General features: G+C 40.4%; 1 long non-coding RNA gene across 1 annotated transcript; it reads right to left on the bottom strand.

The window, feature by feature from the left end:
- Positions 1-11,260: 11,260 nt before the first annotated feature.
- On the bottom strand, positions 11,261-14,341 carry LOC311250273. The gene is made up of 3 exons (XR_014621264.1): positions 14,218-14,341; positions 12,942-13,091; positions 11,261-11,680 (listed from the first exon to the last, which is right to left on the bottom strand). It is a non-coding gene; the product is annotated as an uncharacterized lncRNA (long non-coding RNA).

Raw genomic sequence — 14,341 nt, 5'->3', positions numbered from 1 at the left:
GTTTTTGCACTAAGCTGCATTTCACTGAAAAAAGGTCTTTCAAACAGGTTTACTAGCCTGAACTGGATGAATTTGGATCTTCTTCATGGCAAAGGAGTTTTTACCTGGAATTTCATTCATTAAAGGTGAAAAGTGGCTTATGTCAAAAATGAGCGTTTCAGAGCGATTGGAGGCTGCTTTAGCGCTGAAAAGTGGCTTATGTGAAAAATGAGCGTTTCAGAGGGAGAGCAGCCTGTTTTTGCACTAAGCTGCATTTCACTGAAAAAAGGTCTTTCAAACAGGTTTACTAGCCTGAACTGGTTGAATTTGGATCTTCTTCATGGCAAATGAGTTTTTACCTGGAATTTCATTCATTAAGGCTGAAAAGTGGCTTATGTCAAAAATGAGCGTTTCAGAGCGATAGGAGGCTGTTTTAGCACTGTACAGTCGCCTAAGGCTGAAAAGTGGCTTATGTGAAAAATGAGCGTTTCAGAGCGAGAGCAGCCTGTTTTTGCACTAAGTTGCATTTCACTGAAAAAAGGTCTTTCAAACAGGTTTACTAGCCTGAACTGGTTGAATTTGGATCTTCTTCATGGCAAAGGAGTTTTTACCTGGAATTTAATTCATTAAGGCTGAAAAGTGGCTTATGTCAAAAATGAGCGTTTCAGAGCGATAGCAGACTGTTTTAGCACTGTACAGTCGCCTAAGCTGCATTTCACTGAAAAAAGGTCTTTCAAACAGGTTTACTAGCCTGAACTGGTTGAATTTGGATCTTCTTCATGGCAAAGGAGTTTTTACCTGGAATTTCATTCATTAAAGGTGAAAAGTGGCTTATGTCAAAAATGAGCGTTTCAGAGCGATTGGAGGCTGTTTGAGCACTGTACAGTCGCCTAAGGCTGAAAAGTGGCTTATGTGAAAAATGAGCGTTTCAGAGCGAGAGGAGGCTGTTTTTGCACTGTACAGTCGCCTAAGGCTGAAAAGTGGATTATGTCAAAAATGAGCGTTTCAGAGCGATAGGAGGCTGTTTTAGCGCTGAAAAGTGGCTTATGTGAAAAATGAGCGTTTCAGAGCGAGAGCAGCCTGTTTTTGCACTAAGCTGCATTTCACTGAAAAAAGGTCTTTCAAACAGGTTTACTAGCCTGAACTGGTTGAATTTGGATCTTCTTCATGGCAAAGGAGTTTTTACCTGGAATTTCATTCATTAAGGGTGAAAAGTGGCTTATGTGAAAAATGAGCGTTTCAGAGCGATAGGAGGCTGTTTTAGCACTGTACAGTCGCCTAAGGCTGAAAAGTGGCTTATGTGAAAAATGAGCGTTTCAGAGCTAGAGCAGCCTGTTTTTGCACTAAGCTGCATTTCACTGAAAAAAGGTCTTTCAAACAGGTTTACTAGCCTGAACTGGTTGAATTTGGATCTTCTTCATGGCAAAGGAGTTTTTACCTGGAATTTCATTCATTAAAGGTGAAAAGTGGCTTATGTCAAAAATGAGCGTTTCAGAGCGATTGGAGACTGTTTTAGCGCTGAAAAGTGGCTTATGTGAAAAATGAGCGTTTCAGAGCGAGAGCAGCCTGTTTTTGCACTAAGCTGCATTTCACTGAAAAAAGGTCTTTCAAACAGGTTTACTAGCCTGAACTTGTTGAATTTGGATCTTCTTCATGGCAAAGGAGTTTTTACCTGGAATTTAATTCATTAAGGCTGAAAAGTGGGTTATGTCAAAAATGAGCATTTCAGAGCGATAGGGGGCTGTTTTAGCACTGTACAGTCGCCTAAAGCTGAAAAGTGGCTTATGTGAAAAATGAGCGTTTCAGAGCGAGAGCAGCCTGTTTTTGCACTAAGCTGCATTTCACTGAAAAAAGGTCTTTCAAACAGGTTTACTAGCCTGAACTTGTTGAATTTGGATCTTCTTCATGGCAAAGGAGTTTTTACCTGGAATTTAATTCATTAAGGCTGAAAAGTGGGTTATGTCAAAAATGAGCGTTTCAGAGCGATAGGAGGCTGTTTTAGCACTGTACAGTCGCCTAAGGCTGAAAAGTGGCTTATGTGAAAAATGAGCGTTTCAGAGCCAGAGGAGGCTGTTTTTGCACTGTACAGTCGCCTATAAGGCTGAAAAGTGGCTTATGTGAAAAATGAGCGTTTCAGAGCGAGAGCAGCCTGTTTTTGCACTGTACAGTCGCCTAAGGCTGAAAAGTGGCTTATGTGAAAAATGAGCGTTTCAGAGCGAGAGCAGCCTGTTTTTGCACTAAGCTGCATTTCACTGAAAAAAGGTCTTTCAAACAGGTTTACTAGCCTGAACTTGTTGAATTTGGATCTTCTTCATGGCAAAGGAGTTTTTACCTGGAATTTAATTCATTAAGGCTGAAAAGTGGGTTATGTCAAAAATGAGCGTTTCAGAGCGATAGGAGGCTGTTTTTGCACTGTACAGTCGCCTAAGGCTGAAAAGTGGCTTATGTGGAAAATGAGCGTTTCAGAGCGAGAGGAGGCTGTTTTTGCACTGTACAGTCGCCTATAAGGCTGAAAAGTGGCTTATGTGAAAAATGAGCGTTTCAGAGCGAGAGCAGCCTGTTTTTGCACTAAGCTGCATTTCACTGAAAAAAGGTCTTTCAAACAGGTTTACTAGCCTGAACTGGTTGAATTTGGATCTTCTTCATGGCAAAGGAGTTTTTACCTGGAATTTAATTCATTAAGGCTGAAAAGTGGGTTATGTCAAAAATGAGCGTTTCAGAGCGATAGGAGGCTGTTTTTGCACTGTACAGTCGCCTATAAGGCTAAAAAGTGGCTTATGTGAAAAATGAGCGTTTCAGAGCGAGAGCAGCCTGTTTTTGCACTAAGCTGCATTTCACTGAAAAAAGGTCTTTCAAACAGGTTTACTAGCCTGAACTGGTTGAATTTGGATCTTCTTCATGGCAAAGGAGTTTTTACCTGGAATTTAATTCATTAAGGCTGAAAAGTGGGTTATGTCAAAAATGAGCGTTTCAGAGCGATAGGAGGCTGTTTTAGCACTGTACAGTCGCCTAAGGCTGAAAAGTGGCTTATGTGAAAAATGAGCGTTTCAGAGCGAGAGCAGCCTGTTTTTGCACTAAGCTGCATTTCACTGAAAAAAGGTCTTTCAAACAGGTTTACTAGCCTGAACTTGTTGAATTTGGATCTTCTTCATGGCAAAGGAGTTTTTACCTGGAATTTAATTCATTAAGGCTGAAAAGTGGGTTATGTCAAAAATGAGCGTTTCAGAGCGATAGGAGGCTGTTTTAGCACTGTACAGTCTCCTAAGGCTGAAAAGTGGCTTATGTGAAAAATGAGCGTTTCAGAGCGAGAGCAGCCTGTTTTTGCACTAAGCTGCATTTCACTGAAAAAAGGTCTTTCAAACAGGTTTACTAGCCTGAACTGGTTGAATTTGGATCTTCTTCATGGCAAAGGAGTTTTTACCTGGAATTTCATTCATTAGAGGTGAAAAGTGGCTTATGTGAAAAATGAGCGTTTCAGAGCGATTGGAGGCTGTTTTAGCGCTGAAAAGTGGCTTATGTGAAAAATGAGCGTTTCAGAGCGAGAGCAGCCTGTTTTTGCACTAAGCTGCATTTCACTGAAAAAAGGTCTTTCAAACAGGTTTACTAGCCTGAACTGGTTGAATTTGGATCTTCTTCATGGCAAAGGAGTTTTTACCTGGAATTTCATTCATTAAAGGTGAAAAGTGGCTTATGTCAAAAATGAGCGTTTCAGAGCGATTGGAGGCTGTTTGAGCACTGTACAGTCGCCTAAGGCTGAAAAGTGGCTTATGTGAAAAATGAGCGTTTCAGAGCGAGAGGAGGCTGTTTTTGCACTGTACAGTCGCCTAAGGCTGAAAAGTGGCTTATGTCAAAAATGAGCGTTTCAGAGCGATTGGAGGCTGTTTGAGCACTGTACAGTCGCCTAAGGCTGAAAAGTGGCTTATGTGAAAAATGAGCGTTTCAGAGCGAGAGGAGGCTGTTTTTGCACTGTACAGTCGCCTAAGGCTGAAAAGTGGATTATGTCAAAAATGAGCGTTTCAGAGCGAGAGGAGGCTGTTTTTGCACTGTACAGTCGCCTATAAGGCTGAAAAGTGGCTTATGTGAAAAATGAGCGTTTCAGAGCGAGAGCAGCCTGTTTTTGCACTAAGCTGCATTTCACTGAAAAAAGGTCTTTCAAACAGGTTTACTAGCCTGAACTGGTTGAATTTGGATCTTCTTCATGGCAAAGGAGTTTTTACCTGGAATTTCATTCATTAAGGCTGAAAAGTGGGTTATGTCAAAAATGAGCGTTTCAGAGCGATAGGAGGCTGTTTTTGCACTGTACAGTCGCCTATAAGGCTAAAAAGTGGCTTATGTGAAAAATGAGCGTTTCAGAGCGAGAGCAGCCTGTTTTTGCACTAAGCTGCATTTCACTGAAAAAAGGTCTTTCAAACAGGTTTACTAGCCTGAACTGGTTGAATTTGGATCTTCTTCATGGCAAAGGAGTTTTTACCTGGAATTTAATTCATTAAGGCTGAAAAGTGGGTTATGTCAAAAATGAGCGTTTCAGAGCGATAGGAGGCTGTTTTAGCACTGTACAGTCGCCTAAGGCTGAAAAGTGGCTTATGTGAAAAATGAGCGTTTCAGAGCGAGAGCAGCCTGTTTTTGCACTAAGCTGCATTTCACTGAAAAAAGGTCTTTCAAACAGGTTTACTAGCCTGAACTTGTTGAATTTGGATCTTCTTCATGGCAAAGGAGTTTTTACCTGGAATTTAATTCATTAAGGCTGAAAAGTGGGTTATGTCAAAAATGAGCGTTTCAGAGCGATAGGAGGCTGTTTTAGCACTGTACAGTCTCCTAAGGCTGAAAAGTGGCTTATGTGAAAAATGAGCGTTTCAGAGCGAGAGCAGCCTGTTTTTGCACTAAGCTGCATTTCACTGAAAAAAGGTCTTTCAAACAGGTTTACTAGCCTGAACTGGTTGAATTTGGATCTTCTTCATGGCAAAGGAGTTTTTACCTGGAATTTCATTCATTAGAGGTGAAAAGTGGCTTATGTGAAAAATGAGCGTTTCAGAGCGATTGGAGGCTGTTTTAGCGCTGAAAAGTGGCTTATGTGAAAAATGAGCGTTTCAGAGCGAGAGCAGCCTGTTTTTGCACTAAGCTGCATTTCACTGAAAAAAGGTCTTTCAAACAGGTTTACTAGCCTGAACTGGTTGAATTTGGATCTTCTTCATGGCAAAGGAGTTTTTACCTGGAATTTCATTCATTAAAGGTGAAAAGTGGCTTATGTAAAAAATGAGCGTTTCAGAGCGATTGGAGGCTGTTTGAGCACTGTACAGTCGCCTAAGGCTGAAAAGTGGCTTATGTGAAAAATGAGCGTTTCAGAGCGAGAGGAGGCTGTTTTTGCACTGTACAGTCGCCTAATGCTGAAAAGTGGCTTATGTCAAAAATGAGCGTTTCAGAGCGATTGGAGGCTGTTTGAGCACTGTACAGTCGCCTAAGGCTGAAAAGTGGCTTATGTGAAAAATGAGCGTTTCAGAGCGAGAGGAGGCTGTTTTTGCACTGTACAGTCGCCTAAGGCTGAAAAGTGGATTATGTCAAAAATGAGCGTTTCAGAGCGATAGGAGGCTGTTTTAGCGCTGAAAAGTGGCTTATGTGAAAAATGAGCGTTTCAGAGCGAGAGCAGCCTGTTTTTGCACTAAGCTGCATTTCACTGAAAAAAGGTCTTTCAAACAGGTTTACTAGCCTGAACTGGTTGAATTTGGATCTTCTTCATGGCAAAGGAGTTTTTACCTGGAATTTCATTCATTAAGGGTGAAAAGTGGCTTATGTGAAAAATGAGCGTTTCAGAGCTAGAGCAGCCTGTTTTTGCACTAAGCTGCATTTCACTGAAAAAAGGTCTTTCAAACAGGTTTACTAGCCTGAACTGGTTGAATTTGGATCTTCTTCATGGCAAAGGAGTTTTTACCTGGAATTTCATTCATTAAAGGTGAAAAGTGGCTTATGTCAAAAATGAGCGTTTCAGAGCGATTGGAGACTGTTTTAGCGCTGAAAAGTGGCTTATGTGAAAAATGAGCGTTTCAGAGCGAGAGCAGCCTGTTTTTGCACTGTACAGTCGCCTAAGGCTGAAAAGTGGCTTATGTGAAAAATGAGCGTTTCAGAGCGAGAGCAGCCTGTTTTTGCACTAAGCTGCATTTCACTGAAAAAAGGTCTTTCAAACAGGTTTACTAGCCTGAACTGGTTGAATTTGGATCTTCTTCATGGCAAAGGAGTTTTTACCTGGAATTTCATTCATTAAAGGTGAAAAGTGGCTTATGTGAAAAATGAGCGTTTCAGAGCGATTGGAGGCTGTTTTAGCGCTGAAAAGTGGCTTATGTGAAAAATGAGCGTTTCAGAGCGAGAGCAGCCTGTTTTTGCACTAAGCTGCATTTCACTGAAAAAAGGTCTTTCAAACAGGTTTACTAGCCTGAACTTGTTGAATTTGGATCTTCTTCATGGCAAAGGAGTTTTTACCTGGAATTTAATTCATTAAGGCTGAAAAGTGGGTTATGTCAAAAATGAGCGTTTCAGAGCGATAGGAGGCTGTTTTAGCACTGTACAGTCGCCTAAGGCTGAAAAGTGGCTTATGTGAAAAATGAGCGTTTCAGAGCGAGAGGAGGCTGTTTTTGCACTGTACAGTCGCCTATAAGGCTGAAAAGTGGCTTATGTGAAAAATGAGCGTTTCAGAGCGAGAGCAGCCTGTTTTTGCACTAAGCTGCATTTCACTGAAAAAAGGTCTTTCAACCAGGTTTACTAGCCTGAACTGGATGAATTTGGATCTTCTTCATGGCAAAGGAGTTTTTACCTGGAATTTCATTCATTAAAGGTGAAAAGTGGCTTATGTCAAAAATGAGCGTTTCAGAGCGATTGGAGGCTGTTTTAGCGCTGAAAAGTGGCTTATGTGAAAAATGAGCGTTTCAGAGCGAGAGCAGCCTGTTTTTGCACTAAGCTGCATTTCACTGAAAAAAGGTCTTTCAAACAGGTTTACTAGCCTGAACTGGTTGAATTTGGATCTTCTTCATGGCAAAGGAGTTTTTACCTGGAATTTCATTCATTAAAGGTGAAAAGTGGCTTATGTCAAAAATGAGCGTTTCAGAGCGATTGGAGGCTGCTTTAGCGCTGAAAAGTGGCTTATGTGAAAAATGAGCGTTTCAGAGGGAGAGCAGCCTGTTTTTGCACTAAGCTGCATTTCACTGAAAAAAGGTCTTTCAAACAGGTTTACTAGCCTGAACTGGTTGAATTTGGATCTTCTTCATGGCAAATGAGTTTTTACCTGGAATTTCATTCATTAAGGCTGAAAAGTGGCTTATGTCAAAAATGAGCGTTTCAGAGCGATAGGAGGCTGTTTTAGCACTGTACAGTCGCCTAAGGCTGAAAAGTGGCTTATGTGAAAAATGAGCGTTTCAGAGCGAGAGCAGCCTGTTTTTGCACTAAGTTGCATTTCACTGAAAAAAGGTCTTTCAAACAGGTTTACTAGCCTGAACTGGTTGAATTTGGATCTTCTTCATGGCAAAGGAGTTTTTACCTGGAATTTAATTCATTAAGGCTGAAAAGTGGCTTATGTCAAAAATGAGCGTTTCAGAGCGATAGCAGACTGTTTTAGCACTGTACAGTCGCCTAAGCTGCATTTCACTGAAAAAAGGTCTTTCAAACAGGTTTACTAGCCTGAACTGGTTGAATTTGGATCTTCTTCATGGCAAAGGAGTTTTTACCTGGAATTTCATTCATTAAAGGTGAAAAGTGGCTTATGTCAAAAATGAGCGTTTCAGAGCGATTGGAGGCTGTTTGAGCACTGTACAGTCGCCTAAGGCTGAAAAGTGGCTTATGTGAAAAATGAGCGTTTCAGAGCGAGAGGAGGCTGTTTTTGCACTGTACAGTCGCCTAAGGCTGAAAAGTGGATTATGTCAAAAATGAGCGTTTCAGAGCGATAGGAGGCTGTTTTAGCGCTGAAAAGTGGCTTATGTGAAAAATGAGCGTTTCAGAGCGAGAGCAGCCTGTTTTTGCACTAAGCTGCATTTCACTGAAAAAAGGTCTTTCAAACAGGTTTACTAGCCTGAACTGGTTGAATTTGGATCTTCTTCATGGCAAAGGAGTTTTTACCTGGAATTTCATTCATTAAGGGTGAAAAGTGGCTTATGTGAAAAATGAGCGTTTCAGAGCGATAGGAGGCTGTTTTAGCACTGTACAGTCGCCTAAGGCTGAAAAGTGGCTTATGTGAAAAATGAGCGTTTCAGAGCTAGAGCAGCCTGTTTTTGCACTAAGCTGCATTTCACTGAAAAAAGGTCTTTCAAACAGGTTTACTAGCCTGAACTGGTTGAATTTGGATCTTCTTCATGGCAAAGGAGTTTTTACCTGGAATTTCACTCATTAAGGGTGAAAAGTGGCTGATGTCAAAAATGAGCGTTTCAGAGCGATAGGAGGCTGTTTTAGCACTGTACAGTCGCCTAAGGCTGAAAAGTGGCTTATGTGAAAAATGAGCGTTTCAGAGCGAGAGCAGCCTGTTTTTGCACTAAGCTGCATTTCACTGAAAAAAGGTCTTTCAAACAGGTTTACTAGCCTGAACTGGTTGAATTTGGATCTTCTTCATGGCAAAGGAGTTTTTACCTGGAATTTCATTCATTGAGGGTGAAAAGTGGCTTATGTCAAAAATGAGCGTTTCAGAGCGATAGAAGGCTGTTTTAGCACAGTACAGTCGCCTAAGCTGCATTTCACTGAAAAAAGGTCTTTCAAACAGGTTTACTAGCCTGAACTGGTTGAATTTGGATCTTCTTCATGGCAAAGGAGTTTTTACCTGGAATTTCATTCATTAAGGGTGAAAAGTGGCTTATGTCAAAAATGAGCGTTTCAGAGTGATAGGAGGCTGTTTTAGTGCTGAAAAGTGGCTTATGTGAAAAATGAGCGTTTCAGAGCGAGAGCAGCCTGTTTTTGCACTAAGCTGCATTTCACTGAAAAACGGTCTTTCAAACAGGTTTACTAGCCTGAACTGGTTGAATTTGGATCTTCTTCATGGCAAAGGAGTTTTTACCTGGAATTTAATTCATTAAGGCTGAAAAGTGGGTTATGTGAAAAATGAGCGTTTCAGAGCGAGAGCAGCCTGTTTTTGCACTAGGCTGCATTTCACTGAAAAAAGGTCTTTCAAACAGGTTTACTAGCCTGAACTGGTTGAATTTGGATCTTCTTCATGGCAAAGGAGTTTTTACCTGGAATTTCACTCATTAAGGGTGAAAAGTGGCTGATGTCAAAAATGAGCGTTTCAGAGCGATAGGAGGCTGTTTTAGCACTGTACAGTCGCCTAAGGCTGAAAAGTGGCTTATGTGAAAAATGAGCGTTTCAGAGCGAGAGCAGCCTGTTTTTGCACTAAGCTGCATTTCACTGAAAAAAGGTCTTTCAAACAGGTTTACTAGCCTGAACTGGTTGAATTTGTATCTTCTTCATGGCAAAGGAGTTTTTCCCTGGAATTTCATTCATTAAGTGTGAAAAGTGGCTTATGTGAAAAATGAGCGTTTCAGAGCGATAGAAGGCTGTTTTAGCACTGTACAGTCGCCTAAGCTGCATTTCACTGAAAAAAGGTCTTTCAAACAGGTTTACTAGCCTGAACTGGTTGAATTTGGATCTACTTCATGGCAAAGGAGTTTTTACCTGGAATTTCATTCATTAAGGGTGAAAAGTGGCTTATGTCAAAAATGAGCGTTTCAGAGCGAGAGGAGCCTGTTTCTGCACTGTACAGTCGCCTAAGCTGCATTTCACTGAAAAAAGGTCTTTCAAACAGGTTTTCTAGCCTGAACTGGTTGAATTTGGATCTTCTTCATGGCAAAGGAGTATTTACCTGGAATTTAATTCATTAAGGGTGAAAACTGGCGTATGTCAAAAATGAGCGTTTCAGAGCGAGAGGAGCCTGTTTTTGCACTGTACAGTAGCCTAAGCTGCATTTCACTGAAAAAAGGTCTTTCAAACAGGTTTTCTAGCCTGAACTGGTTGAATTTGCATCTTCTTCATGGCAAAGGAGTTTTTACCTGGAATTTAATTCTTTAAGGGTGAAAACTGGCTTATGTCAAAAATGAGCCTTTCAGAGCGAGTGGAGCCTGTTTTTGCACTGTACAGTAGGCTAGCATAAGCGGCATTTCACTGAAAAAAGGTCTTTCAAACAAGTTTTCTGGCCTGAACTGGTTGAATTTGGATCTTCTTCATGGCAAACGAGTGTTTACCTGGAATTTAATTCATTAAGGGTGAAAACTGGTTTATGTCAAAAATTAGCCTTTCAGAGCGAGAGGAGCCTGTTTCTGCTGCATTTCACTGAAAAAAGGTCTTTCAAACAGGTTTTCTAGCCTGAACTGGTTGAATTTGGATCTTCTTCCTGGCAAACAAGTTTTTACCTGGAATTTAATTCATTAAGGGTGAAAACTGGTTTATGTCAAAAATTAGCCTTTCAGAGCGATAGGAGCGTGTTTTTGCACTGTACAGTAGCCTAAGCGGCATTTCAGTGAAAAAAAGGTCTTTCAAAAAAGTTTTCTAGCCTGAACTGGTTGAATTTGGATCTTCTTCATGGCAAACGAGTGTTTACCTGGAATTTAATTCATTAAGGGTGAAAACTGGTTTATGTCAAAAATTAGCCTTTCAGAGCGATAGGAGCGTGTTATTGCACTGTACAGTAGCCTAAGCTGCATTTCAGTGAAAAAGAGGTCTTTAAAAAAAGTTTTCTGGTCTGAACTGCCCAGCTGAAAAATAAATGTGCTAAATGTACTAAAATTTAGCATACTTTTGTGTACTTGAAGCCACACTAATCATCATTATACTTCAAGTGTGTTCATGATTAGTTAACTTGAAGCATGCTATTTTGGAACAACTAATTTTGTACTAAATATATTTTAATTGTAAGTCATTGTAGAAAAGCTCAACTTGAAGTGTATTTAGTGTACTTTTATGTGCTAAAGTGGAACAACTTAAAGTATATTTTGTATACTTTAAGCATATGGCTTTATATATGCTTAATTAGTCAAATTAAAGTTACACTTGTACTATACTAGTACTTTGTTTGTATCATAAGTACATTAAAAATGATTTGTTAGTGTCTCAAAAATATATAAGCTTTATACTTTAATATATTCTTACTGTGCTAATATGCTTAATTATATGTTTGGCTTATTCCAATTGCTAAAAAAGCATACTTTGCATAATAGTCAATATACTTTCTCTTTACTTTGCTATATTACTATCTACCTTGCACATGTTTGCAAATGTATTACCAGCATACTAAAGGCTGTGAAAGTGAAACTTGTGGGACTACTTCCAGGTGAAAAAATAGTCTTTAATCTATTCGTACCATATCCAAATTAGAATAATACATTGTAAATACAAAAAACTTGTACTGTCTCTTAACATTTATACAACAAATGTATGAACATTTACATTATGGCTTTTAAACATTTTTAACTATTGGTACTTTAGTACACCTTGTAGAAATAGGTCCATTTCAGTCAGCAAGACCTAAACATTACACATAAACTTTACAGAACACTGAGAAATAGTGAACAATGAAAAACAATATTCCTTATTATTGCACGCCTAACCCCTCCCACCATACAGAAACACACACCACACATTATGTTCCTTTTTTTTCGGCTGAACTGCTCATTGTTACACTTTTGTCTGATGGCCGCGCACACATCAGAGACACTTGTCTGTGGAAACTCCAGAAGAACAGCGTCTGTTGACCAAATAGACAAGAGATAATGTAAGTCACGCAGCATAATCATATTATTTTGAACAGTACATCAAAGGGGTATTCCAGAAAGGAGGTTCAACAAACTCGAAGCCTAACCCTGAACTCTGAGTTGACTTAATCTGTGAAGTGAAACTCTGAGTATAGACTATAAAAACAGTCTTGTGAGTTAATTCAGTGGATATTTCAGCTAGTAGCAGCTTTTACCACCAACAGATACCTACTGATTAACACACATCCTGTCTCCTAACATCCTGCTGAGTAAATGAACATGTGGAAGAAGGCAGAGGTGGTGGTCACCTCCACCTCCACCACGTCTGACAGAGGCAGAGGAGCTGGTCCTGAGTCAGGTCGCTGGGTGGCCAGAGGCTAAGGGCGTCACTCACCCCCAGGACCCAAGAGGCAGACACTCACTTTTATCTACAGATAGCACTTGAAGTTATTTAATATTATCCTAAATGCGGCAGAAAATTAGAAACATGTACTTTGAAATTGCGTTGTTGGAGGCAATGCAGGCTGATGGGTTTTGTAGCTATCTGTGGGAAAAAAAGAAGCCAAATGAAATGTGAATGAGTCCTCTTTTTCTGACTGCTGGAAGGTGATTGATTAACCTGCAAAGTGATAAAAATGAAGAGGTCAAGATCTGAGAGCACGTCAGCTAGAATATCAGACGTGTAGTCTGATATTCCATGTGCAGCCAGACTGAGAATATTGTTCAGATAAATGACGGACTGATGAGGAGTGGTACCGTTCGGCTCAGGGAATGGGAGCTAATCTAAACGAATCTAAATAATCCCCCTGTTGTAAAACTATGTGAATTATTTCTGCTTCAACATGATGCTGTTGAGAAGAAAAGAAAAGGGCCCTGTCAGACAGCTCCGTCAGACTCAGGGTTTCTTTAAGTAAACCTGCTAGAGAGCACATTAGGTTCCCAGAGTCAGTTACCATGGTGACTGACACAGAGTTTAAGATACCTCTCATTTACGGAAAAAAAACAAAACCCCAGAGTTTCCCTCATCTCAGGGTTCACTTACGTTTTAACCTGCTTTCTGGAAACTGAGAAATTTTATCAGTATGGTATACCAATACTGCTACCAGTAAATAGTCCAACATGTATTTAGTAATTACTGGTGGTCAGTTTCCGTGTGATCTAGCTGCTATAGAAATCACAGAAGCTTTTAAATAGACTACATGTAACTCAAAACAATGGTCATGAGTAATAGGTGGATATTTTGATGTACTTTACCTTCTGGTAGAGATCATGCCATTAGCGCTGCCTCGGGGCTGGTCTGTTGCGTTCTCCAGCAGGCCAAACCCCAGAGCTGGTAAATGTCCTCAGTCTCACCATCCACTCCCCCTCTCACATTGCCTTGTGGCTCTTTGGTTTAGTGCTCATCTGAGGACAACATAGAAATAATAACAGTGGTTATAACTATGAATCACAGCATAAACATAGTGTGCTGAACAAGTGTGTAAGTCCTTGAAATTACAGCCTCTGTCCAATTACCACATTTACAGGCAATTTGTTTTATTAATGCTACACAGCATTTTATCTTTATATTACAAAGATGTGCTCACGTGTACTGTGCAATTTTCCAACCATGGTCATATCTAGCAATAAGAGGTGTATATCATGTATACATTTATTTATTTTGATTTTATTTATCAATCAATTAATCAATCTTTTCCTCTACTTTTACGATTCTTGAGCTGCTATTACAAGTTACTGGTGTAGGAACAATAGAGGTCACGTTATTTTGACGTTTTTGCATTCAGATACTGTACTGACATGACTATACTGTATCTGACTGCAGACATGAATAGCTGTCATACATAAGCTTCAGGTTGGCTGATAAGGTCCGTTATTTCTTGGAAGTAGTTTAAATTAAAGTCATAAACTAAGCAGCTAGACGACCGGTTAACATGTACAGTAGGCTAAGACCGTAGTGGCAGAGCGCAGGGGAGTACGTTTTCCTCCTGGGCTGAAGCCGGTTAGCTTCAGGGCTAACACGCTTCACTTCACTTTGCTGTCAGACAGTAGTTGGTAAAACAATAGGAGAGACATTACGTGGTCTGGAGAAGCTTGTGCGTTTATTTGGCCACATACTGAACTGTACATGCACGGCTAACCTCTTCCTCTGCTCTGCTAATGTCTGCTCCAACCTCACCTGCCGCTCGCTTCACTACACACACACAGACCCTACGCGCACACGCACTGCTCTACCCCTTAAAGAAACCACACCACGCTTCATCATGTAATATTACACTGTGTTACTGAAGCACATACACACAGGCGTAACGCTGCCGCTACCAAGAGCAGTAATAATAGGTTAACTTACAGTTACAGTAGCTGTAAGACTGACGTTAGCTAACATTAACGTTGGTTATCTGGCTACGATGACTGAAGTTGCTGAAACACATCATGACTCGCCAACGAAATCATAAAATTAGCCGGTGTGATGAATGGAAATATAGAATGTATGACCATTCAATCAGAAATTAAAAACATTGAATGTACTTACTGTGAATCAGAAGTAGGCTTGGGCTTGCTTCGCCTCGCGACGGAGACTTTAGCTGGTCAATGTCATTCAACAGCAACGTTGACCAGAATGAAGCGCCGTGAATCGTGGAGCTCAAAGAGGCTGA

Source organism: Pagrus pagrus (genome assembly GCF_965226575.1).
Source record: "Pagrus pagrus genome assembly, chromosome: 21".
NCBI lineage: Eukaryota > Metazoa > Chordata > Actinopteri > Spariformes > Sparidae > Pagrus > Pagrus pagrus.
Note: the sequence above shows the minus strand (reverse complement) of the source record. Positions and strands in the feature narration are given on the sequence as shown.